The sequence below is a fragment of the Hippocampus bargibanti genome, linkage group LG13 (assembly GCF_051943395.1).
Source record: "Hippocampus bargibanti isolate YZ-2025 linkage group LG13, ASM5194339v1, whole genome shotgun sequence".
Lineage (NCBI taxonomy): Eukaryota > Metazoa > Chordata > Actinopteri > Syngnathiformes > Syngnathidae > Hippocampus > Hippocampus bargibanti.
The window spans coordinates 19,898,048-19,922,632 of record NC_142746.1 but is presented as its reverse complement, the minus strand read 5'-3'; the positions used below and the strand labels follow the sequence as shown (position 1 = coordinate 19,922,632).

General features: G+C 38.2%; 1 protein-coding gene across 2 annotated transcripts in view; it reads right to left on the bottom strand.

Moving 5' to 3' along the window:
• LOC148889666 (protocadherin-15-like) overlaps positions 1–24,585 on the bottom strand; it is a 239,531-nt gene that overhangs the window by 167,902 nt on the left and 47,044 nt on the right. The window contains exon 1 of one of the 2 annotated variants that reach the window (XM_089011773.1): positions 14,856–14,989. The exons of the other annotated variant lie outside the window; for it this stretch is intronic. The gene's annotated coding sequence lies outside the window, so the exon portion shown is untranslated. Of the gene's footprint in view, positions 1–14,855; positions 14,990–24,585 lie in introns of those variants that run through there. 2 annotated transcript variants of the gene reach the window in all.

Genomic DNA, 24,585 nt, shown 5'->3' with positions numbered 1-24,585 from the left:
GTCAAACAAAAGCGATAAACAATTCTTTGATCCACTGGAGTAACCGAGCACCATTCAGTGCGACGCAAAAACTAATCCTGCCCCCAAAACGCGCACGCCCGGGAACCCCTTAGCGTTTTTATAATCAACCGATGAACAAGATTGAACGTAGGAACAATAAACCCAGTGGCAATTCGTTACCTACCGCGACACACAATCAGTAGTAACTTAATAACAACGGGCGCATTTGCCACTCACATGGAGATCAAGATAACATTCCCATCGGGGTAAACATCCAATGGGACGATCCCCCCCCCCCCCCCAAATCAAACGTGATATCTCCAGAATAAATTGTCCAGCATTGCAATTTATTAACACAATATATAACATGTATGATATGTCAGGAGACATGCAGCTGCTACATTTCATAGCCGCCTTTGGGTACAAAGTACCTCCTAATCGAATATATAACCCACAGGTGTCAAAGTCAAGGCCCGCGGGCCAAATCCGGCCCACCACATCATTTTTTTCGGCCCGCGAAAGCAAATCAAACTTGTTAAATTTCATGATGATTGCTAAAATCTGAGCCAAAATTTCATATTTTTGGATGTCAACCACAATAAAAGTCATTATTCTTGACTTCAGATTTGAAAACGAGTTATTCATTAATTTGCTGTGCACTCTATATGTAATATTTGAAGGGATTTAAACATTCTAATGGGTTCCCCAAATTCATAACGGCCCTCGAGAGGAAACCATAACTACAATGTGGCCCGCGGCAAAAAATGACTTTGACACCCCTGATATAACCTGTAGAGCAGTAATTTCTTATTATAATGGTAATCCAATGCTGGATGTGGTTCTTTGCAGAGGAGAAAGAAGATGTGTCCGTGAATTAGGTGGCCACGTATGTTGGTGATGAACCATTTGTGTTCAAAAATCACTCCGCGTGGATGCTAGTTATTAATTTGCTGCCATTCCCGAATTTGTTTTTGGTTATTCTTGCGGGGGTGCCGATAAGGTGTTAGTCAGACCTCTGGCAATGTTTTTCCCTTCCACGAGGGCGCAACATTTGCCTTTTGTCAATGTTAGCGCTTTGTTACAGCTTCAGCTGTTGTTTAAGCGCTTTATACTGTACCTCCTCATCGAATATATAACTTGTAGAGCGGTAATTCCTCATTATAATGGTACTCTAATGAGGCATGTGGTTCTTTGCAGAGGAAAAATAAGATGTGTCAGTGAATGTCATTTTAGGTTAGTGTCAAAGAACTATGTTGGAGTGATTGGAAGCACTCCATACAGGTGAGAATTTGCACTTTGCCGTCATCATCTTGCATCTCCGTGACAGGGAACTCAGATGTTGGGATTAATTGAGGCGCTTCACTCAGACAAAAGTAACTTGTTGTTAATTCATTCACTGCCAGACGATGTACAAAAATGTGTCCGCTCCAGTGCAAGGGTTTTTGTCATTTTCACTCAAATTGCATTGTATTATTATTATTATTATATACTATTATGTTATAATAATAATAATAATAATAATAATAATAATAAATTACATTTTAAGCGCCTTTCAAATGAGAATTTACAGTCACAGACAAGCATAGGTACTATAATAAATAAAATATAATCACAAATATAATGCAATAAATAAAATACAATTATAAATAGAAACAAGACCGCGAGCTACACAGAAAATGAAATTTTAAATAGGTGAGTTTTGAGATGGGACTAATTTATTAAGTTTAATTCTTTTTTTTTTTAATTTTATAACCCATTTTCCGTTGGCCCAAACACTCAAAGTTTGTGTGGATTGATTGACAGGATGACGTCGGACTATTTACATAAAAGCGACGTAACCCAGCTGCCATTTTTCAAGTGGAACTTTATTGCAAAGCTCTTGAAATGTCTTGCGTTGGGCTGTGAAGGCATCAAATACTTCACACCTGTTTACGTAATGCATCTGGAAATAGATTTTTTTTTTTTTCCTCCAATGTTTGAAGTAGAACTACAAGAGGAGAAGGAAACATGAAACCACGGCAGGGGACTGTTTGCCGAGACGCCTTCAATTTCCGTACAGAAGAGAAGGAAAGATGACACTTTTATCGCGATGACGTCTTACGGGAAAATGTCTTTTTAATTTGGCGCGGTGGCGGAGGCGGATTGGAGAAGACGAATAATGACTCGGGTTTTCCGCACGTCATACATCAGATGGAATGGATAGAAGAAGTCTACACACCCCTTGTTCAAATATCATCTTTCAGAAGTCAATGAGAAAAAAAAAAAAGAAATGGCAAGAAAACAAACAGGAGAATAAAGTTGCGTAAGTGCGCACACCCTTTTAATAATAAGAATAATAATACATTTCATTTCTATGCGCCTTTGAAGACTCACGGTCACTTTACAGCCACAGGATCGGTTTCTCTGCGGGTGAGAAGTGGCAGCCACACGCGCCAGCGTTCACTCATCCCGGAAGTAACTGAAATAGATAGAAATCTAGCCAGCTGGCTAACAGATAGCTAATAGATAGCCAGCTGGACAGGTTAGCTAACTAGCTTGATAGCCATATAGCTAATAAATAGCCAGCTAGCTATCCAGATAGCCAATAAATATATACTAATATATATATAATTATATATATATATATATATATATATATATATATATATATATATATATATATATATATATATATATATATATATATATATTATAAGTTATATAGAAGTTTTCCAAATATAAGGCACACCACATTATAAGGCGCTACAGTAGAGGCTGGGGTGACGCACTCTATTAGCTGTGTAGCTGTATAGCTATCTAGTTAGCTAGCTATCTGACTGGCTGGCTGTTAGCTAGATAGCTATCTAGCTATCTATTAGCTAGCTACCAAACGAATACATAAAAGTTTTCCAAATAGCTAGCTATCTAGCTGGCTGCCTGTATAGCTAGATAGCTATCAGATAGATAGCTATGTAGCTATCTACCTAGCTATTAGCTAGCTAGCAAATGAATATATAAATGTTTTCCAAATATAAGGTACAACACATTATAAGACACTACAGTAGAGGCTGGAGTGACACACTATATTAGCTGTGTAGCTGTATAGCTATCTAGATAGCTAGCTATCTGACTGGCTGGCTGATAGCTAGACAGCTATCTAGCTATCTATTAGCTAGCTACCAAATGAATACATAAAAGTTTTCCAAATAGCTAGCTATCTAGCTGGCTGCCTGTATAGCTAGATAGCTATCAGCTAGATAGCTATGTAGCTATCTACCTAGCTATTAGCTAGCTAGCAAATGAATATATAAATGGTTTCCAAATATAAGGTACAACACATTATAAGACACTACAGTAGAGGCTGGAGTGACACACTCTATTAGCTGTGTAGCTGTATAGCTATCAAGCTAGCTAGCTATCTGACTGGCTGGCTGTTAGCTAGATAGCTTTCTCGCCAGTTATTAGCTATTAGGTAGCTAGCAAATGAATATATAAAAGTTTTCCAAATAGTTAGCTGGCTGGCTGTTAGCGATATAGCTGTATAGCTATTTTTTTCCCATATGGTAAAGAAGTAGGTGCCTGAATTTTGCTCAATTCCCTTTTCATTCCAATTCCTGCCAATTTTCCGTCCAAATCCAACCGTGCTGTCCATGGCCATTTTATAGTGCATCACCCGCACATTTCTTCATCAGAACACCCAAGAGAAATGAATAATGCTGCTGTGATTTGGCATGGTATGAAAGTAAAATAAGATTTCCCCGAAGCAAGAGGCTATGTCAGACAAACGCTTGGCATTACCTAATGCAACTTTTCGATGAGATTGTCGCTCAATCGATGGCGGAAAGCAGACCCCCTCTTCTCCCCCTTTCCCCCGTCTTGCATTTTATTTGAGCTTCCAGTCAGTCAGCTGTGTTGCATTTTCTTGCCAATCACATTTGCATGCCGACCAGGCAACGGCAACTTCTTCCAAGCCGACTTATTGGATCTTCACTCGTTGCTTTGTTTGTTCATCAAGCGTTAGTGAATTCTTTGACTTTCAAACTCATTTAAAAAAAAAAAAAAACTATCTCTGGCTCCAAGGCTCCATTTGAAAACTTTTACTGAAAACTCTGACATAAAACTTGAATTTGAATTTTGAAATCCAAACCCTAGCTTGAAAACTCTGGCCAGACACTCAATTTGAAACCCTAACCTTGCCTTTTAGCCCTCTAATGTGAGAACCTAATTTTGTCCTGAAACTCTACTTTGGGCTATCTAGCTATTAGCCATCTATTGGCTTGCTAGTGAGCTATCTAGCTATTAGTTATCTATTGGATTGCTAGCTAGCTTTCTATCTATTTGTCTTACTATTCTATCCGAGTTATTTCCGGGTTGGCGCGTGTGGCTGCCGCTGCTCACCCACAGAAAAAAATAATCCTGTAACTGTAAAGTGACCTTGAGAGTTCTCAAAGGCGCTTAGAAATGAAATTTATTATTAATATTAAAACCTTTCTAAGACTTAATTTTAAAAGACAAATAAACAATAACCCTGGCGTGACTCTCTTATTTGAAACCATACCTTAAAACCCTAAAAGTATTTTGCAATCCTTATTATAAAGCCCAATTTTAACCCCTAATTAGTAACCTGAATCCTAATTAAAATCCCCAAACTTGGCTTGGAACCCTAAATTACAATGAAACCATCCTGATGGCACAAAGTTCGAACAAACATATTAGCTATCAGATAGCTAGATAGCTATTGATTAGCTATCTATCTACCTAGCTTGCTATCTATTAGCTATATAACTAGATACCGAGCTATTTGAATCAGGAAACATATTAGCTATCGAGTAGGCTAACTATCTATTAGCCATCTTTCTATCTATCTTGCTATTTACTAGCTATATAGCTAGCTACGTAAGCTATTTGAGTCAGGAAACATACTAGCTACCTAGCTATCGATTAGCCATCTATCTATCTAGCTTGCTATCTATTAGCTATATAGCAAGCTACCTACCTATTTGAGTCAGGAAATATATTAGCTATCTATCTAGCTAGCTATCGAGTAGCCATCTATCTATATAGCTTGCAATCTATTAGCTATAAAGCTAGCTAACTAGCTATTTGAAAATAATAGTAATACATTACATTTTAAGCGCCTTTCAAAGTTCTCAAGGACACTTTACAGTCACAGACAAGCATAGGTACGATAATAAATAAAATACAATAACAAATAGATTACAATAAATAAAATACAACTATAAACAGAAACAAGCAACAGAAGCAATTTTAAATAGCTTTTAGTTGTCTAGCTCTCTATTAGCTAGCTTGCTAGCTTTCTATCTATTTTAGTTATTCCGGGTTGAGTGAACGCTGGCGCGTGTGGCCGCCGCTGCTCACCCACAGAAAAACTGATCCCGTGACTGTAAAGTGACCTTGAGAGTTTTGAAAGGCACTTAAAAATGAAATGTATTATCATTATTATTATGATTCCTAATATCCAAATCAAACTTCAGTGTAAACGAAACTAAGTCCGGGTGACTCAAGGGACTCGGTGACGACGTCCGTTTACATACAGCGTCACCGAGTCACGGGGCGCTCGATTTGGCCGCATGCCAGCTGAGAGAAAACGCAAACAGCTTTGACTTTTTCTTTTTTTTTTTTTCCTACGGCACATGTTGACTTTAGCGCAGTGTGGATGAGACTGTCAAGAGGTTTGACTAATGACTTGAGAACTTGAATCCAAAATCCCAAAGCCCCTTTTTTTTTTCAGCACAATAATGAGGTCCGTGAGTATGCGGCTTAGTAATACGTAATAAGAGGGAAAGCTAATGATCCTGCCATGGTGGTGGTTTAGTGGACCTAACTCAAAGTGTCGGGCCCTGGCTTGAAACCAGAAATGTTGATTGCCTCATTTGAAAACTTGTGAGACGTCCAAAACTGGAAGCCTGACTTGAACCCTTCACCTTTCCTGAAACCCTTATTTGAAAACCAAACATTGTCAATAAATGAATGAATGCACGAATGAATGAATGAATGAATGCATATTTATATATTTACAGTGATACCTCGGTTTTCGACCATAATTCGTTCCAGAAACCTGTTCAAAATCCAATTTGTTCAAAAAACGAAATAGGACTTTCCATTATAATCAATGTAAAAAAAAATAATCCGTTCTAAATCCGGACAACTGCTTTTTTTAATCTTTATTGAACAATACTAATCTGTCCGCTAACAATGGACGCTACACGAGGAAGCGCCTCACCAAACACGACTGCTTTGTTTATCTTTATTCAACAATACTAAAACGTCTGCTGAGAATGTAATGCTACATGAGGCTAACAGTGTGATTTGCATGGATCTCAACCAGACATGTCGGCTTTTTATGAATCGTGATTGAACAATATAAACAACGTTGACTCACAATGGAAAGCTACATGAAAATAACGTCCGATTTGTGGAGATTTCAAACACGTCTGCTTTTTCGTAAAAAAAAACTTTATTCAACAATACTAATGTGCTGGTTACAATGAGGAAGGTATGACACGAGAACATCAGGTATATGGAAGCGGAGGGTAATCGAGTGGTGCATTGCAGTGCGCTCAGTTTGGTTGAGAACCGAATTTCGGTTGTAGACGGGGTTAAAAAAAGCCAAGATTTTTGGTTGAAAACTGAATTGGATGAGAACTGGGACGTTCGAAAACGGACGTTTGACTGTATTTATATGTGTTTTTTTTGTTTTTTTTTTAATTATTATTTGTTATTTAGTCCCGGGTGTTGAGTGAACGCTGTCGCATGTGGCTGCCGCTGCTCACCCACAGAAAAAAATATCTTGTGACTGTAATGTGTCCTTGAAAGTTTTGAAAGGCGCTTATAAATGAAATGTATTATTACTATTATTATTATTATAATAAATAAATAAATAAATACATAAATAAATACATAAATAAATAAATAAATACATGCCACTTAACTCTTTCACTGACAAACGCGCAAAAATGTGTCCAATTCTTTTGTAATTTATTTAGTAAATTTATTTATTTATTTTTCATTGTCTTTGTGTTGGCATATTATTTGTTATTATTTATTGATTTTATTTTTTAAACTTGATGTGACTTCCGGGTTGAGTGAAAGCTGGCGCATGAGGTTGCCGCTGCTCACCCGCAGGAAAAAAAAAATATATATCCTATGACTGTAAAGTGTCTTTGAGAGTGTTGAAAGGCGCTTAGAAATGAAATGTATTATCATTATTATTATTATTAGAAATAAATAAATGCCATTTAACTCTTTCACTGACAGACATGCAAAAATGTGTCCAATTCTTTAGTAATTTATTTAGTAATATATTTATTTAGTAATTTATTTATTTAGTAATTCATTTATTTATTTTTCATTGTCTTTGTGTTGGCATATTATTTGTTATTATTTATTGATTTTATTTTTTAAACTTGATGTGACTTCCGGGTTGAGTGAACGCTGGCGCATGTGGTTGCCGCTGCTCACCCGCAGGAAAAAAAAAAAATCCTATGTCTGTAAAGTGTCTTTGAGAGTTTTGAAAGGCGCTTAGAAATGAAATGTATTATCATTATTATTATTATTATTATTATTATTATTATTATTATTATTATATTATTATAAATAAATGCCATTTAACTCTTTCACTGACAGACGTGCAAAAATGTGTCCAATTCTTTAGTAATTTATTTAGTAATTTATTTAGTAATTTATTTAGTAATTTATTTTTTTCGTATTTTTTTTTCATTGTCTTTGTGTTGGCATATTATTTGTTATTATTTATTGATTTTATTTTTTAAACTTGATGTGACTTCCGGGTTGAGTGAACGCTGGCGCATGTGGTTGCCGCTGCTCACCCGCAGGAAAAAAAAAAAATCCTATGTCTGTAAAGTGTCTTTGAGAGTTTTGAAAGGCGCTTAGAAATGAAATGTATTATCATTATTATTATTATTATAAATAAATAAATGCCATTTAACTCTTTCACTGACAGACGTGCAAAAATGTGTCCAATTCTTTAGTAATTTATTTAGTAATTTATTTAGTAATTTAAATTAGTAATTTTCACTTTTTTTCTTTAGTAATTTATTTAGTAATTTATTTTTTTAGAATTTTTTTTTCATTGTCTTTGTGTTGGCATATTATTTGTTATTATTTATTGATTTTATTTTTTAAACTTGATGTGACTTCCGGGTTGAGTGAATACTGGCGCATGTGGTTGCCGCTGCTCACCCGCAGGAAAAAAAAAAATCCTATGACTGTAAAGTGTCTTTGAGAGTTTTGAAAGGCGCTTAGAAATGAAAAGTATTATTATTATTATTATTATTATTATTATTATTATTATTGGACCACTCCTGTACGACTGAGCGCTTACACAGACGTATTATTATTATTATTATATAGAAAATATATGATAATACAGCATTCATTGGGGGTGCGCCTTATACTCTGGTGCGCCTTATACACCGGGAAATATGGTCTACGTGGAAAAACTGAATCTAGGGTTTAAATCCAGAAATCTGTCTCCAAACCCTAATTTGAAATGCGATTGGTATCTCCTTCAAGTTCATTAATCATGTTTTGCTTCTATTTTTTGTTGTTGTTGTTTTTTTCCCCAAACACATTATGCTGATTACTTTTCTTAAGAGAAGCCACAACACAATGACACTTGCAATAATGAAGAGACTGAAAAAAAGAGCCGCAAGAGCGAGCCTGGCAAAAGGAAAGCATCACATAAGAAGGGCTGGATTACAAAATAAATAAATAAAGAGTAAAAAATGTCGCTGAATTATAAACAGATTCCCCTGCCAACTGTCTCCTCGTACTGCATCGCTGTCTTTGACTCGTTCCCTAATGCCGGTTTGCAGCTGTTCTACTGGCTCGCTACTAATGGATCCTATTTGCACTTTTAATTCCATTAGTCAAGGTCGACTTACAATGTCTGATATGTGACACTGTGCTGTGAATTTGACAGAACTGTCCTTCGCATTTTAGGACGAGGCACTGAGTCGGACATTTTAAAAATGGCGCTGCGAACTTTGGTTGCCGACATAACCTAGAACTGAACATGCTCAAGACGGTAGAGATGATAGTGGACTTTAGGAAATACAGTGATACCTCGGTTTACGAACCCCTTGGCTAACGAACTTTTTGGTTTACGAACGTAAAATTTATGAAAATTTTACCTTGGCGTACGAACTTTTTTCCTACACGGAGCTGCCTCAATGATTGATGTGTCGTTCGCGAACGAGCCCGTTCTTCCAACAACAAAATGGCAGTTGACTGTTTTTGTCCTCTATTCCCCGCCCCCAGTCTTCGGTTAAAGTCACGTGATTGGTCAAGAACGCAGCAGTGAGGGGGGGTGGTTTAAACATTAAATAGACAGGCAGACGACAGTGAGTTTCAACTTTGATAGTTCGAAGGCAGAGTGTAGACTGCAAAGTTAAAATATCCCATCAATCAGGTTCCACAAACCACCCACACAAGCAATCTGTACACTTGATGCAAAAAGCTATCAAGCGAGCTAAACACAACACAATTGATGAGGAACTAGGTAAAATTATCACAGAGAAAGCACCGACAAGCGATCATTCCTCAAGATGGTGAAAGAAGAAGGTTAGGTTGTTGTAAGCAATAAAACATTGTCTTTTCCATCAACTGATACATTTGTACGCTGGCTAATGAGCTCTTCCTGTGAAGGAGTTTCAAGTCATAAATTCTGTCCAAGGCCAGATCTCCTAGATGAAGATGACAGTTTAACTTGCTGTGTCTGTTGACCTCAGATTGACCCCAGGTTGTCTGTGCTTCAATTGTGTATTCGAGTCACACATGTTGACTAAGCATATGACAGCATGGAACTTTTAAATATGATAACTTCTTATTCTCCATCACCAAGAAAGATGATTCTGATTCAATCATGAAAGTAGCCTTTATAAAGATGACGAAATAACAATTTGATAGCATGGAGAGAATAAAACAGTAGACCAGATCTGGCCCCCGGGCCTTGACTTTAGCACCTGGCACCGTTGCGTACCATTACGTACTGTATTTTTGACTGTATTGACAATTTTTGGTGATGGCGTAGTTATTAAGTCCCCACTGAAAGCTCAGGTACCCAAAACGCGCCTCCTGCCTCCGGTTTATGTAAAACAGACCGCAAAGCATTTGCATTTCAATCTTGTCAATGATTGAAACCGCACGGGACGCCGTCGACTTCTCCGACAAACGCAACCGGCAAAGTGACATGATTAGTTTCATCTTTCTCAACCATTTACCACGTCGCTTCTCGCTCTTTATCTCTTTCTTTTGGTCTAAACAAGCCACTCTATTACTGCTACATCTATAATGTATCCCCTCTGGTTCACTTTGGCTACCAAAGCATCTCTTTAATTCATCCCGTTCACACTTCAATTGAAGATGCCCCGAGTTTCCCATCGTGGCTTTTGTGATATAGAGGACAATCTAGCTTCGTATAGATAGAACTCTGGGCAGCTTATAATGATCATCTGGGAAAACACCAGGAAGGACAGAGGAAAGAGGAGCTTTGGAATTCATCGGGTCTATTAGCCACTCGACTTGGACTCATTCACTGTAAGACGATGTGCAAAAATGTGTCCACTCATGTGCCAAGGTTTTTGTCATTTTCACTCAAATTGCAGGACACACAGAATATTGAGTTTTAAAGGACAACCAACGCTTCCGGAAGAGTGTCCATAATTTGTAAAATCACTTCAAATGACTTCTACTGAGCGTATTTTACAAAGATTCCACGGCATATAACTATATTTTACGTTTTTAAGAATCGCGCTGAATAATCAGGAAGTCATGTTTTGAGTTGGTGACGATTCCTGACGTGACGTCATGTAAGGAATCACCCCTGACCAAGAAAGCGATACACAATGCATTTTGGGTACTTTGTTTGGTCTGAAAACTTAGTGTTGATGGTGAAATTAGAAAGAAAACATGTAACGCGATGGTGAATTGTTGTGAGTTGCACCAAGACTACTATTTGATACGAGCTGACACAAACTCGCAGCAGACAAATCAGTCCATTTCCAACATCTTCTGCATTTTCCGGGACTCTACATTTCAGTCCAAATGCCTCAAAATGACACGGAATGACTTCTTTAATCGATTGCAAACATTTATGCTTTCCTCTTCAGAACTATTTGAATCATATTCAGAACTGGATGAGTAACCAGAAAGCATCTTCTCCGAATCTGAAGCCATTTGATTCTAGGGCAAGGCAAAATGTCCTGGCGTGACATCACAAACAAGTGGGCGGGACCTTCTGAAACTTGCCATTTCCAAGGTCATTTTGAAGCAGTTTTGGGACACTTTGGTGTTTTGCATTTGACTAAAATATCAGCTTGCGTGTTTTGGGTATTTTAGATGCTATAAAACGTTTTTCTAATGTCAGTTAGGAAACAAAAAATGGTGTTGGTCTTCCTTTAAGACCACATATTCTATGAGACTAAATAGATAAGACTAAATATTCAAGGCAGGGTAATAAACTTGAGATTCTCTTCTTTCATCAGAAAAAAAACACTTAATTCCTAAATTGTATGGGTCTGCTGTTATCTGAGCTTAAAATGGGTGAGGTTGTACAAAAGGCCAAGGCAAAAGACAGTCGCCGTTCTGTTACATACATCATCCTCAGCGTCTCACTCTACAGGCATGAGCAGTCAATCCAACTGTTACACCAACAGCTGTTGCACGAAGGCAACTGTTCAACTGAGCGTAAATCGATTAGTCATGCCTGGGGAATGGACCTCTGGGATGATGTTAAGGAAGCGACGGTGAGTGTTACGTTTGATCGCTTGTGAGCCAAATTTGCGCGATGAGTAATCGATGTCAGTTTGTCAAATCTCACTCGTCGGGAAAGTAAATGATGAAAATACATCTGTGTAAGCTCTCAGTCGGACAGGAATGGTACATCGATGAAAAGGGTTCTTCTAATCATGCTTGAGCTATCAGTGGAGCCGCAGGGAATGGTCCTCTGCTCCCCCCAACCTGAGAGCAAGGACCTATCATAGCAGAGTCCAGCACCGCCATGTATGGACAGTAGTATATATATATATATATATATATATATATATATATATATATATATATATATATATATATATATATATATATATATATACATACATATATGTATACATATATATATGTATACATATATATATATGTATTGTATTGTATATGTGTATATATATATATTCCATATACATATATATATATATATATATATATATATATATATACATATATATATGTATACATATATATATATATATATACATATATATATATATACATATATATATATATATACATACATATATATATGTATACATATATATATATATATATATATATATATATATATATATATATATATATATATATATATATATATATATACATATATATATATAAAAACGTCCGACACCTTCAAAGAAGTACAGATGACGAATGAAGAAACCATTTCATCGATGATGAAAATACACTCATTTTAAATGAAATCGAATCAATATTAATCAATATGTATGATTATGACGCCATGGTTGCTGTCATTAGACAGTAGTAAACTTTCCAGCAAAAGCGAGGCAGCAGTTTGAGAGCACCGTGAGTGTCATGTCTCCCCTACGCACCCCCCCCCCTAAAAAAACATCACCCCAAAGGATTGCCGGCAATCGCCAAAGGTCTTAAATTTCCTGTTTCCACACTTCGTGTTATCAAGAAGTGTCAGACCGAGACTTGCTAAGATGTTTCCCTGACACATGCGGGGAGAAAAACTCGCAGAATGCAGTCATACTTGGTGTGGGGTTATGGCACAAAAAAAAAAAAAAAAAAGAGTAGGGGGGAAAAGGGGCGGGGGTGTGGAAGGGAGATGGGAGAAGGACATGAAAGACACATTAAGAGGTTCAAGCTGATGTGGAGTAATCTGAAATGAAGCCTTTACTAAAGTTTCAGTTCGTTCGAAGAGAGTTGCTTTAAGGATATAAGCTTGAAAATGTCGAAAAGATGATTTTTGTGTTTAAAATAACCAAAATAAAATAAAATAAATGTGGAGGAATTGTAACTGAAACATTGTCTATTCATACAGGTTTGTAAAATTAAGGCAGAAGATAAAGAATATATACCATAGAACACAGGTGTCAAAGTCAAGGCCCGCGGGCCAAATCCGGCCCACCACATCATTTTTTTTTTTCGGCCCCGCGAAAGCAAATCAAACTTGTTAAATTCCATGATGATTGCTAAAATCTCAGCCAAAATGTCATATTTTTGGATGTCAACCACAATAAAAGTCATTATTCTTGACTTCAGATTTGAAAACGCGTTATTCATTAATTTGCTGTGTGCTCTATATGTAATATTTGAAGGGATTTAAACATTCTAATGGCTTCCCCAAATTCATAACGGCCCTCGAGAGGAAACCATAACTACAATGTGGCCCGCGGCAAAAAAATGACTTTGACACCCCTGCCATAGAATATTTGGATATCTTCATGCTTTTATCAGAATTAGAATCAGAAAGCCTTTAATAGTCCCACAATAGGGACATTTCCAAATAAATATTAACACAAAAAAAAAACAATAAACTTGGAGGAATTGTAACTGAAAATGTCTACCTTTATCCGGGATTGTAAAATTAAGGCAGATGATAAAGAATATATACCATAGACTATTTTTACAATTTAATGTTTTTAAATAAACATTACAATAACATTTTAAAAAGCAATCAACGTGGAGGATTTGAAATTGAGAATTTTTATATTTAGGATAAAGAATATATACCATAGAATATTTTCATATTTTCACATGTTTTTCAATAAATAAAAACATTAAAAAATAAACATGCAGGAATTGTAACTGAAAAACGGTATCTTTATCCGGGTTTGTAAAATTAGGGCAGAGGATAAAGAATATATACCATCGGATATGTTTTATATTTTTAAGTAAACATATTAAAAAAACAATAAACGGAGTAATTGTAACTTAAAAATGTAATCTTTATCCGGGTTTGTAAATTTAAGACAGAAGATAAAGAATATATACAATGTAATACTTTTAATTTTCATGTTTTTAAATAAAGAAATACAGTAAAGTCTCGTTATATCGATATTCAAGGGAGTCCGAAAAAATATCGATATAACCGGGACTATCGATATATCCGACCCTGTTTGCATGTAATTTTCTCCGTGCGTGCATAGAAATAGTATCGATATAACCGGGACTATCGATATATCCGATATCGATATAACGAGACTTTACTGTACATAAAAAAACAATAAACTGTAATATTTTTTTTGTGACTTCTTCAGCTGAACACGAGCCTATGGTGGGGTCTTTTTCAGTCCCATAACAGCAAAAGTATCCATAAAAAATCCTTGAAGACGATCGACGTGCGCACTCAAGAGAAAGGAGGTGTGGAAAGGTAGGCCGGCTGGGGCGCTGTTCGGTCGTGTGCTTTGGTGTTCTTCCGCCCAAGATTACTCTGCCAGCCATGGTGGGGCGGCGCTCCATGTGTATCCCGAAAAGTAGTGCGTATGCCAAGGATTAATTTTCATACATTTAACGTTCGTAAACCGAATAATTCGTAAGGCAGGGTGTTCGTAAACCGAGCCCCCCTTTGTATATAGAGTGAAGTGTGCCGTCAATGGGATATAATCCTTCGGTAATCTGCCATCAATGCTGATGCACTCGTATTGAGTTTCCCCTTTTAGAGATTGGTGGCAAAGGTGAAGGCAGAGCTGCGCTATTAAATAACTGGGGAGGAGGGTCATATTTGACACATGGGGAAACACAGCCGACATCGGTTGTTTACATGCCATTAGATAGACAATCAATACTAATCTAAAGAGGAGAACGAGTCTTACCATATTTTGGCTTCCCGGAGTGAAAATGCCTGTTTAGAAGGACATGGGAGCAAAGTAGGGGTCCCTTCATCAGCTCAAAGCGATCACAATGTCTTCAGAGAAAGGCAATTGCAAAACGGGCAGGCCCGGTTGAAATCTCCCCTGTGTCTCTTCCTCTCCGTGGTCATGACGTACAGAGCAGGTAATCTTATTACATCGGTCAGTAAAGGTGAGCCGGGCTAAAGCTCTGTAGTCCCTCCTCCCCTTGTTGCATATCTGCCAGATATGCAACTTTGGACTGGAAATAACTGGCAGTTAAACAAATAGCCATTAGCATGGGAGGGCACAAAATGGCGGCATTGTCATTTCTTGGATTGGATTGGCCTTTATTAGGCTCGCGGTGGTGGAATTTACATTTCGCAACATCTAAGTTATGGAAGGAAGAGGAAAAGGAAGGGAAGATGTAGAAAAATAACATACGGGAGCTGCCGGAAAGGCAGTCATTCTCACGGCGCCATTTTGAAGTCAAAAGAACAAAAAAATCAAATAAAATGACAACATAAAGACAGTCTTCTTATTGTTCTTATTTTTTTGGGGGGGGGGATGTAGAAGTAGACATAGTAGTTGGGTAAAATTTATTTTCTAATTTTTAAATCCTTAAAAAAAATCATCTTTGAGTGAACCCTCTATAACTGTAAAATGCAAAGATGGCAGCCAGTCAGTTAGCGGCTAGCTTACGACAGCTATTGTGTTAAGCTGACTTGAAAGTCTTTCCTGAACATTCTAAAGCCTGAACACCACAAGCCTGACGACGGAAAAGTCAAATTAACAAGTGTGTGTGTGTGTGTGTGTGTGTGTGTGTGTGTGTGTGTGTGTGTGTGTGTGTGTGTGTGTGTGTGTGCGTGCGTGTGTGTGTACAAAAAAATGACTGGCAGAAAAATAACAGTAAGTAACATAAACCTAGTTTCAAAAATGGTTTGACAGTACAGTGATACCTTGGCCTACAAACTTAATTGGTCCCCAGACAGAGTGTGTAAGGCGAAAAGTGTGTATCCTGAAAATAAATTTCCCAGATGAAACCATTCAAATGAGAATAATCCGTTCCCAGGTCTCCATAAAATATAATTTTCTACTTTCTAATTTTCTAAGCAGTAAAACTATATAAAAATATACCTTATTTTTTGTATAATAAATGTGCTATGGTATTATAATTAAAGAAATAAACTGTACTATATAATAAAGTTTTTTTTTATTTACCTTTGTGATGGTCGTTGATGGCTTGATGGAATGGAGTGGCCAGTTTCATCATCATTAAACACTTGATGAGGTACGTAGCCTTCTTTCACCATCTTGAGGAATGATCCCTTGTAGGTGCTTTCTCTGCGATCATTTTACCTAGTTCCTCAACAATTGTGTTCTGTTTAGCTGGGTTGATAGTTTTTTGCATCAAGTTTGTTGTTTGTGGAGCCTGATTGATGGGATGTTTTAACCTTGCAGTCCACACTCTGCCTTTGAACTGTCATAGTTGAAACTCTCTCACTGTCGTCTGCCTGTCTCTTGAATGTTGAAACCACATCCCCTCACTGCTGCGTTCTTGACCAATCACGTGGCTTTAACTGAAAACTGGGGGCAGGGAATAGAGGACAAAAACAGTCGGCTGCCAGTTTGTTGTTACAAGAACGGGCTCGGTCGCGAACGACACATCACTCATTGAGGCAGCTCTGTGTACGGAAAAAGTTCATATGCCAAGGTAAAGTTTGTATGCCAAGGAAACATTTTCATACATTTAACGTTCGTAAACCGAAAAGTTCGGAAGCCAAGGGGTTCATAAACCGAGGTATCACTGTACATATATTTTAGCAGCTATCCACCCAGATAAATGGATCATCCTTTTCTCTTATTGCTGTAGAATGTCAAGCTAAATCAAAATTGTCGTTCCATCTGGGATTGGATTGGATGTGCCTTTATTAGTCTCGCAGTGGAGAAATTTACATCTCTGTTTTAGTTTCATTCTATTACTCAGATCTCTCTGAGACTCCCAAAAAATAAATAAAAGCGCACAGCTAGAGGCAGTTCGAGCTGATTTCCCTGTGACTTTGCAACAATCATGTATTTTTTATTTGTTTATTTTGTAACAACCCCTGCCCAGCTTAACCAAAAAAAAAATATCCCCATGGACAGCCTCTGATTAGCTGCCGTGCTGAATAAATTCAGAGGAAAAGGTAGCCCGTCCGCTGCACTCGATAAAACAACTTGGGCACTCTTGAGACTCGAATGGAAGTGCAAAAAGCAAAAAAGAATAAGCAAACGACATGAACTTTCCGGAGTGTAATTTCCAAAGAAAGCCCAACTGAAGGAGCTAAATAGATTCAAGTACCTTTGTTGATACAGCGATACCTCGGTTTACGAACCCCTTGGCTTACGAACTTTTCGGTTTACGAACGTTACATTTATGAAATTTTTACCATGGCATACAAACTATTTGTCGGGATATACACGGAGCGCCACAACAACACACAACAAACAAGAAAATGGCAGCCGACTGTTATTGTCCTCTATTCCCTGCCCCCAGTGGTCGTTTAAAGCCACGTGATTGGTCAAGAACACAGCAGTGATAGGGGGGGGGGGTTTAAACATTAAAGAGACAGGCAGACGACAGAGAGAGAGTGAGAAATTTGATAGAAAACAGTGAAATTTGGACTCGTTTCAACTTTGATAGTTCAAAAGCAGTGTGTAGAGTGCAAGGTTAAAATATCCCATCAATCAGGCTCCACAAACAACCCGCACAAGCCATCTGTACACTTCGTGCAAAAAGCTATCAACCCATCTAAACAGTACACAATTGATGAGGAACAAGGTAAAATTATCGCAGAGAAAGCACCTACAAGGGATCATTCCTCAAGATGGTGAAAGAAGAAGGCTACCTTCCTCATCAAGTGTTTAATGTTGATGAAAGCGGCCACTCCATTCCATCAAGCCATCGACGACCATCACAAAAGGTAAATAAAACGACTTTATTGGACAGTACATTTTTTTTGTTATAATACCATAGCACATTTATTATATTTGCAAATGTCCCCATTGTGGGATGAATAAATGTTTTTTTGATTCTGATTCTTATTATACATAAAATAAGGTATAGTTTGTGTAGTTTTAAGGCTTAGAAAATTAGAACGTAGAAAATTATGTTTTATGGGGACCTGGGAACGGATTATTCTCATTTTAATGGTTTCCTATGGGAAATTAATTTTTAGGATACACACTTTTCGCCTTACACACTCTGTCTGCGAACCAACTAAGTTTGTAAGCCAATGTATCACTGTACAACTGTTACGAAAGAGCTCAATGTATTGAATTAAAAAGAAGACGTTATCAAGGCCATCAAATAATTCTTTTGACAATACGGGCTTTTCAAACAAAGAAAATGAGCTTCGTTGCCGATGGCTTCACTTCTGTTCATCAGCGCGCAAGCTATTGCAATATTAATGTCAGAGTCTTTGTAGGAAATCACGCTAAAGGGAGACGTGATGGAAAATTGCCTTTTGTTTGTTGACAAATGCCTTTGGAGCGCATCCGTACCGTTAGGAGTGAAATTAAACAACCACGTAAATCTTTTCAGTCTGAAAAATACATCTCATCACATTGTTCTGCGCTTTCCATTACGCAATAGCGGGTTTGGGGGGGGGTTGTTTACATAACCGCATAGCTAGACCGGGGTGTTCTTGGACAAAACGATTAGCATTAGCTAAAAGCGTTAGCTTACAATGTGTTGATAGTTGAACCTAGTAATAAGAATAAGAAGAAGACGAAGAATAAGAAGACGGAGAATAAGGGATAAGAATAGAACAAGAACATTTTTAATGTGATAAGCATCAATAAAACCTGTTCTGAGGTTACTTAGCACTCAATTCAACTCGGTTCTTAACGATCCAGTGTGGGATGTGGGAGAGCGAGCAGGATGATGTCTTCCTCTCACCTGGGACTCGTTCAATTTGCGGTGATCTCAACAGCGCCATAAACCATTGGCAGACCAGTTTGTGTCTGCACGGTCTGCCAACCGATAAGCGGAAATCGCAAACATATTCCACAGCTGCCTTTGATATCTCGCCGCTCTGCCCGTTTCAAGATGCAATCTTACAATCTGCTCGCCACGACCTGAACGAAGCAGTCCCGACAATGTCACAACACCCTCCGCCCCATGAGAAAAGAAAGACGGCAAACATGTCATATCCAACACGGTTTTCTGCTTGGGACAAAGTGATTTTTGTCGGATGTGTCTTTTACCAGGGGTGTGAATCAAGTGAGTCAACCCTATGACATCCCGATGCCTGCTAGCTGCCTCCCAGCGACCCCGCGGGAGTGCTCGCCAAGTTATGCACGTCATATACAGATGGAGCCATGTGAAAAGAGCGGACGTGCCTTTTTAATTATGTAGCGGCGGTGAGAATTGATGCGTCCGCTGCTGCGGTTCACGTGAAACAAAACAACACAAAAGGTAAGCAGTGTGGCTTGAAGAAATGGAGGGATGCAGAAACGATGTTTCGCCAAATATATCCCGAATATTGTCAATCACAATATGTACAATCAAATTAATGGCACGAGGCTGATGTGTACACGCTATTGGCAGATTCATAATGTGACCCCCCTGACCTCCCCTCGCCACTCCCTTCCCCTTACAGTGATACCTCGGTTTACGAACCACTTGGCTTACGAACTTTTCGGTTTACGAACGTTCAATTTATGAAAAATTTACCTTGGCATACAAACTATTTTTCGGGATACACACAGAGCTGCCACAATGAGTGATTGAACAAAATAGCAGCCGGCTTGTTTTGGTCCTCTATTCCCCACCTCCAATTGTCGGTTAAAGCCACGTGATTGGTCAAAAACGCAGCAGTGAGGGGGGTGGAGGTGACAGACAGAGAGAGAATGAAGCCATTCTCCAAAAAAACAAAATGGCAGCCGACATTTTATTTTTTTGTTCTCTATTCCCCGCCCCCAGTCTTCGTTTAAAGTCATGTGATTGGTCAAGAACGCAGCGGTGAGGGGAGGTGGTTTAAACATGAAAGAGACAGTCAGATGACAGCGAGAGTGACAAAATGGATAGAAAACAGCGACATTTGGAATCATTTCAACTTTGATAGTTCAAAGACAGAGTGTAGACTGCAAGGTTAAAATTGCTATCAATTAGGCTCCACAAATAACCCACACAAGCCATCTGTACACTTGATGCAAAAAGCTATCAACCCAGCTAAACAGAACACAATTGATGAGGAACTAGATAAAATTATCACAGAGAAAGCGCCTACAAAGGATATTTCCTCAAGATGGTGAAAGAAGAAGGTTACGTTCCTCATCAAGTGTTTAATGCTGATGAAACCGGCCACTCCATTCCATCAAGCAATCAACGACCATCACAAAAGTAAATAAAACAAATTTATGATACAGTACAGTTTATTTCTTTAATTATAATACCATAGCACATTTATTATACATAAAATAAGGTATATTTTGTGTAGTTTTAAGGGTTAGAAAACTAGAAGGTAGAAAATTATGTTTTATGGGGACCTGGGAACGGATTATTCTCATGTTAATGGTTTCCTATGGGAAATTATTTTTTGGGATACAAACCTTTCGCCTTACACACTCTGTCTGGGCACCAACTAAGTTCGTAAGCCAAGGTATCACTGTATAAGGAATCTCTCTTTTGTGAAAGGCAACCTACTGACTCCAGTTCTGTATTCCACTGTCGGTGGCCGGGTTTTCTATTTGTCTAGGGCGGGTTGTGTCTGCTCCGTTTGGTTGCACCCCGTGGCACAGTGACAATAAAGCTATTTGGATTCTGAAAGTCACCTCAACATTCAATATTCAGGGATTGGTTCGGACGCTTTGTGCAGACTGCAATGCTTCTATTATTCAAGTACGATTGTTTGGCAGGAGGGACAATGGCGGTTTGTTTAGCGAAGAGCATCGGGTTTAGATAAGGTTGCGCTTTCTAGCTTTGTTTGAACAAATCACATTTTATCTCTTTTTTTGGGTGCACATTATTCTCAACTTATTTACTGCCATTCCCGAATTTAATCGGGAATTGAAAATATGACGTGGAGAGCCATTCTTGAATTAGTTCTGTTTTAAAGGACAACCAATGCTTCCGGACAAGTGTCCATAATTTGTAAAATCACTTCAAATGACGTCTACTCAGCGTATTTTACAAAGATTCCACGGCATATAGCTATATTTTACGCTTGAAGACTCATGCTGAATACTCAGGAAGTCTTGTTTTCGAGTTGATGACGATGCCTGACGTGACGTCACGGAGGGAACGCCCCTGACCGACAAAGCGACACACAATGCATTTTGGGTACTTTGTTTGGTCTGAAAACTTCGTGTTGATCTGTGTTGATTGCGAAATTAGAAGGAAAACATAAATAATGCGATGGTGAATCTTTGTGTGTTGCACCAAGACTACTATTTGATACTAGTTGACACAAAGCAGACAAATCAGCCCATTTCCAACGGAGCCTGGGCACCATTTTGTGCATTTTCTGGGACGTTATATTGGAGTCCTGACGGCTCAAATTGATACGGGAGGACTTCTTTAATCGATTGCAAACATTTATGCTTTCCTCTTCAGAACTATTTGAATCATCTTCATAACTGGATGAGTAACAAGAAAGCATCTTGTCCGAATCTGAAGCCATTGTTTTGATTCTAGAGCAAGGCAAAGACGTCCTGGCGTGACATCACCAACAAGGGGGCAGGACCTTCTAGAAACTCGGAATTTCCGAAGTCATTTTGAAGTAGTTTTGGGACACTTCAACTCATTTTTATTGGTGTTTTGCAGTTGACGAAAAATATCAGCCTTTTTGGTTATTTTAGATGTTACAAAACGTTTTTCTGATGTCAGTTAGGAAACAAAGAAAATGGTGTCGTTTTTTTTTAAATCTCTTTTTATTTTTATATTATTTTTATTTATTTTTTTTGTAATAAAAAAAAATCCAAATATCTTGCACTAAACCGATGCTTGGATTAATCCACATCGGCAATGCGTCGTACTATAGAACGAAAAAAACTAAATAAATAACATAAAATGGTGTGAAGTGGTCTTCATAATGAAGTCCTTGAGGGATCAGCGGCCCTGTAGCCACTTAAAGGTCAGGTCTTTCATCTCTACATAGTTTAATATTATTCATCCAATGGTTCAGATATGAACAACAATGAGTGTGAGCAATGGCTTCCAGTGCATTCTATGGGTAACTGTGCAGCCGCCCACTCAGGCTATTTTTTTTTTTTTCAAAAGCAACCGTGATAAACGTTCTCTGGAAACTATGCAAACGCTTACCGTTGAGTTTTACGCTTCCAGTTCTCGTTGTCAAAGTAATTACAAAGAAAAAAATAGTGAAGCTCTCCTTTAAAAATAAATAAATGATGGTGCAATTGCTTTTTTGACTGTTTGCTCTCATGGCCCAATGTGAACGATAGCGTATTAGCACAATAGGTGCGAAAGGTTCTAGTTTGTGTGGTGCGCTATCCGCAGGCTACATTTTAACAGGGGAGGATACACATTGAATTTGGCTTTTTTGAAAATAAAAATTCCTAAAGGGCTTTCTGATTTAAATAAGTTTTAAGCCTATTTGATGGGAATTTTAACCTTGCAGTCTACACTCTGTCTTTGAACTATCAAAGTTCAAACGAGTCCAAATGTCACTGTTTTCTATCCATTTTGTCACTCTCTCTGTCGTCTGCCTGTCTCTTTAATGTTTAAACCACCTCAAATCACTGCTGCGTTCTTCACCAATCACGTGGCTTTATCCGAAGACTGGGGGCGGGGAATAGGACAAAAAAAATGCCGTCTGCCATTTTGTTTTTTGGAGAATGGCTTCATTCTCTCTCTGTCTGTAACGCCCATCACTCACTGTGGCAGCTCCGTGTGTATCCCGAAAAATAGTTCGTATGGCAAAGTAAAATGTTCATAAATTTAACGTTCGTAAACCGAAAAGTTCGTAAGCCAAGGGGTTCGCACACCGAGGTAACACTTTATTTTTTTGGGGCGAGCAAAGAAAACGAAAGAAAATCGGAAGAAAAAGTTTACAAGGGAACAGAGAAAAGAAAGAGTGTTAACTAAAACACATCATAAATAAAGTAAGTAGACATTAGTGGGCTGCAAAGTCGTGACAAATGTTTCTCTGCCATCCAAATAACAATGAAAATGGTGAGATGTGTTGTTTTCTTTCTTTTTTTGCTTTTTAACGAGACAACCAAAGAGATAAATAGTCAGCCCCTGTGCTGATTGACTGTGATTATGTTATCAATCATCTTAAAGCGCACATTAGCTCATGATTTTTTTTTAATCATACTGGCCTACCTAGCTATCTCTGTATTTGCAATCTATTTGCTATCCATTTGCTACCTATTAGTTATCTAGCTGGCTGGTTAGCTATCTGCCTGGCTACCTAAGTAGCTATCTATTTGCTATCTATTTGCTATATATTCGCTATCTTGCTGGCTGGCAATCTATGAGCTAGCTAGATAGATATCTATCAGTTTAATAGCTGGCCTGCTATCTAGCTAGCTATCTAGCTAGCTATTTGCTGAATAGCTATATATCTATCTAGCTGGCCATCTATTAGCTAGCTAGCTCGCTCTCTATCTATTTGAGTTACTTGCGGGTTACGTGAACGCTGGCGTGAAAAGTAAAACAGTCAGTAAAATTACAGAATTAATAATTATATTAGTGAAACAGAACGTTAGAAATATGTACCTGGTGCCATTTGCTAAATGTCCCTACTGCTTGACGTCAATGCATAAAAAATTATCCTCGGGCGCCGAAAGGCTTTTAGCATTCTTGCGTGGTTGCTTTTTGCAATTTCATGCCCATCCTGCAAAGGTACACCAGGTCAATCTCATCCATCCATCATCTGTAGCACAATTATCCTGACACATCACAGTCATACCTGTGGGTAATTTCGAGTTAAAAAATAAACTAAAATAAAAGGGTAAGCTTGTCAACAAATATTCGTAAAGTGACGATTGCTGCTTGTTTACCAATAATACGTGCCATGTAGTCTGCAATCAGCCGTGTGCGAGTGCACACACTCAAGCACCAAATCCGTCATTCCCAAGTCCCCCCAGGCTATAGAAGCCCACATGGAGGCCCCATAATGAAAATGTTCCCTTTTTTACCTCGTCTAGCTTTCCTTTTCTCCACTCTTCACTCTTCACTGCACTCCCTTGGCAACACCATCTGACAGCAAGTACGTATTCCCCTTTTGTGACCAAAAGGCACCCAGAGAAAGTCCAGAGAGTCTATTAACAACTGCTGGACAGCCTTGTGGGGGGGCTTGCATTTTAAATTCGGTGGAATATAATCAGGTGCTTATTCGAGTTACTTTGAACAGCCTGTCGTTTGGACCTACTGAAACAAAAATGAAAGGAATGGATTCTATAGTGGCAGTATCTTACAAAACCATACGAATGAGAAAATGGATAGAAAACAGTGAAATTTGGACTCGTTTCAACTTTGATAGTTCAAAGGCAGAGTGTAGACTGCAAGGTTAAAATATCCCATCAATCAGGCTCCACAAATAACCCCCACAAGCCATCTGTACACTTGATGCAAAAAGCTATCAACCCAGCTAAACAGAATACAATTGATGAGGAACAAGGTAAAATTATCGCAGAGAAAGCACCTACAAACTCCCCCTCTTAAAATGTTAAAAATAGGGTCTGGAGGTCGTGGTCCTAAGTACGG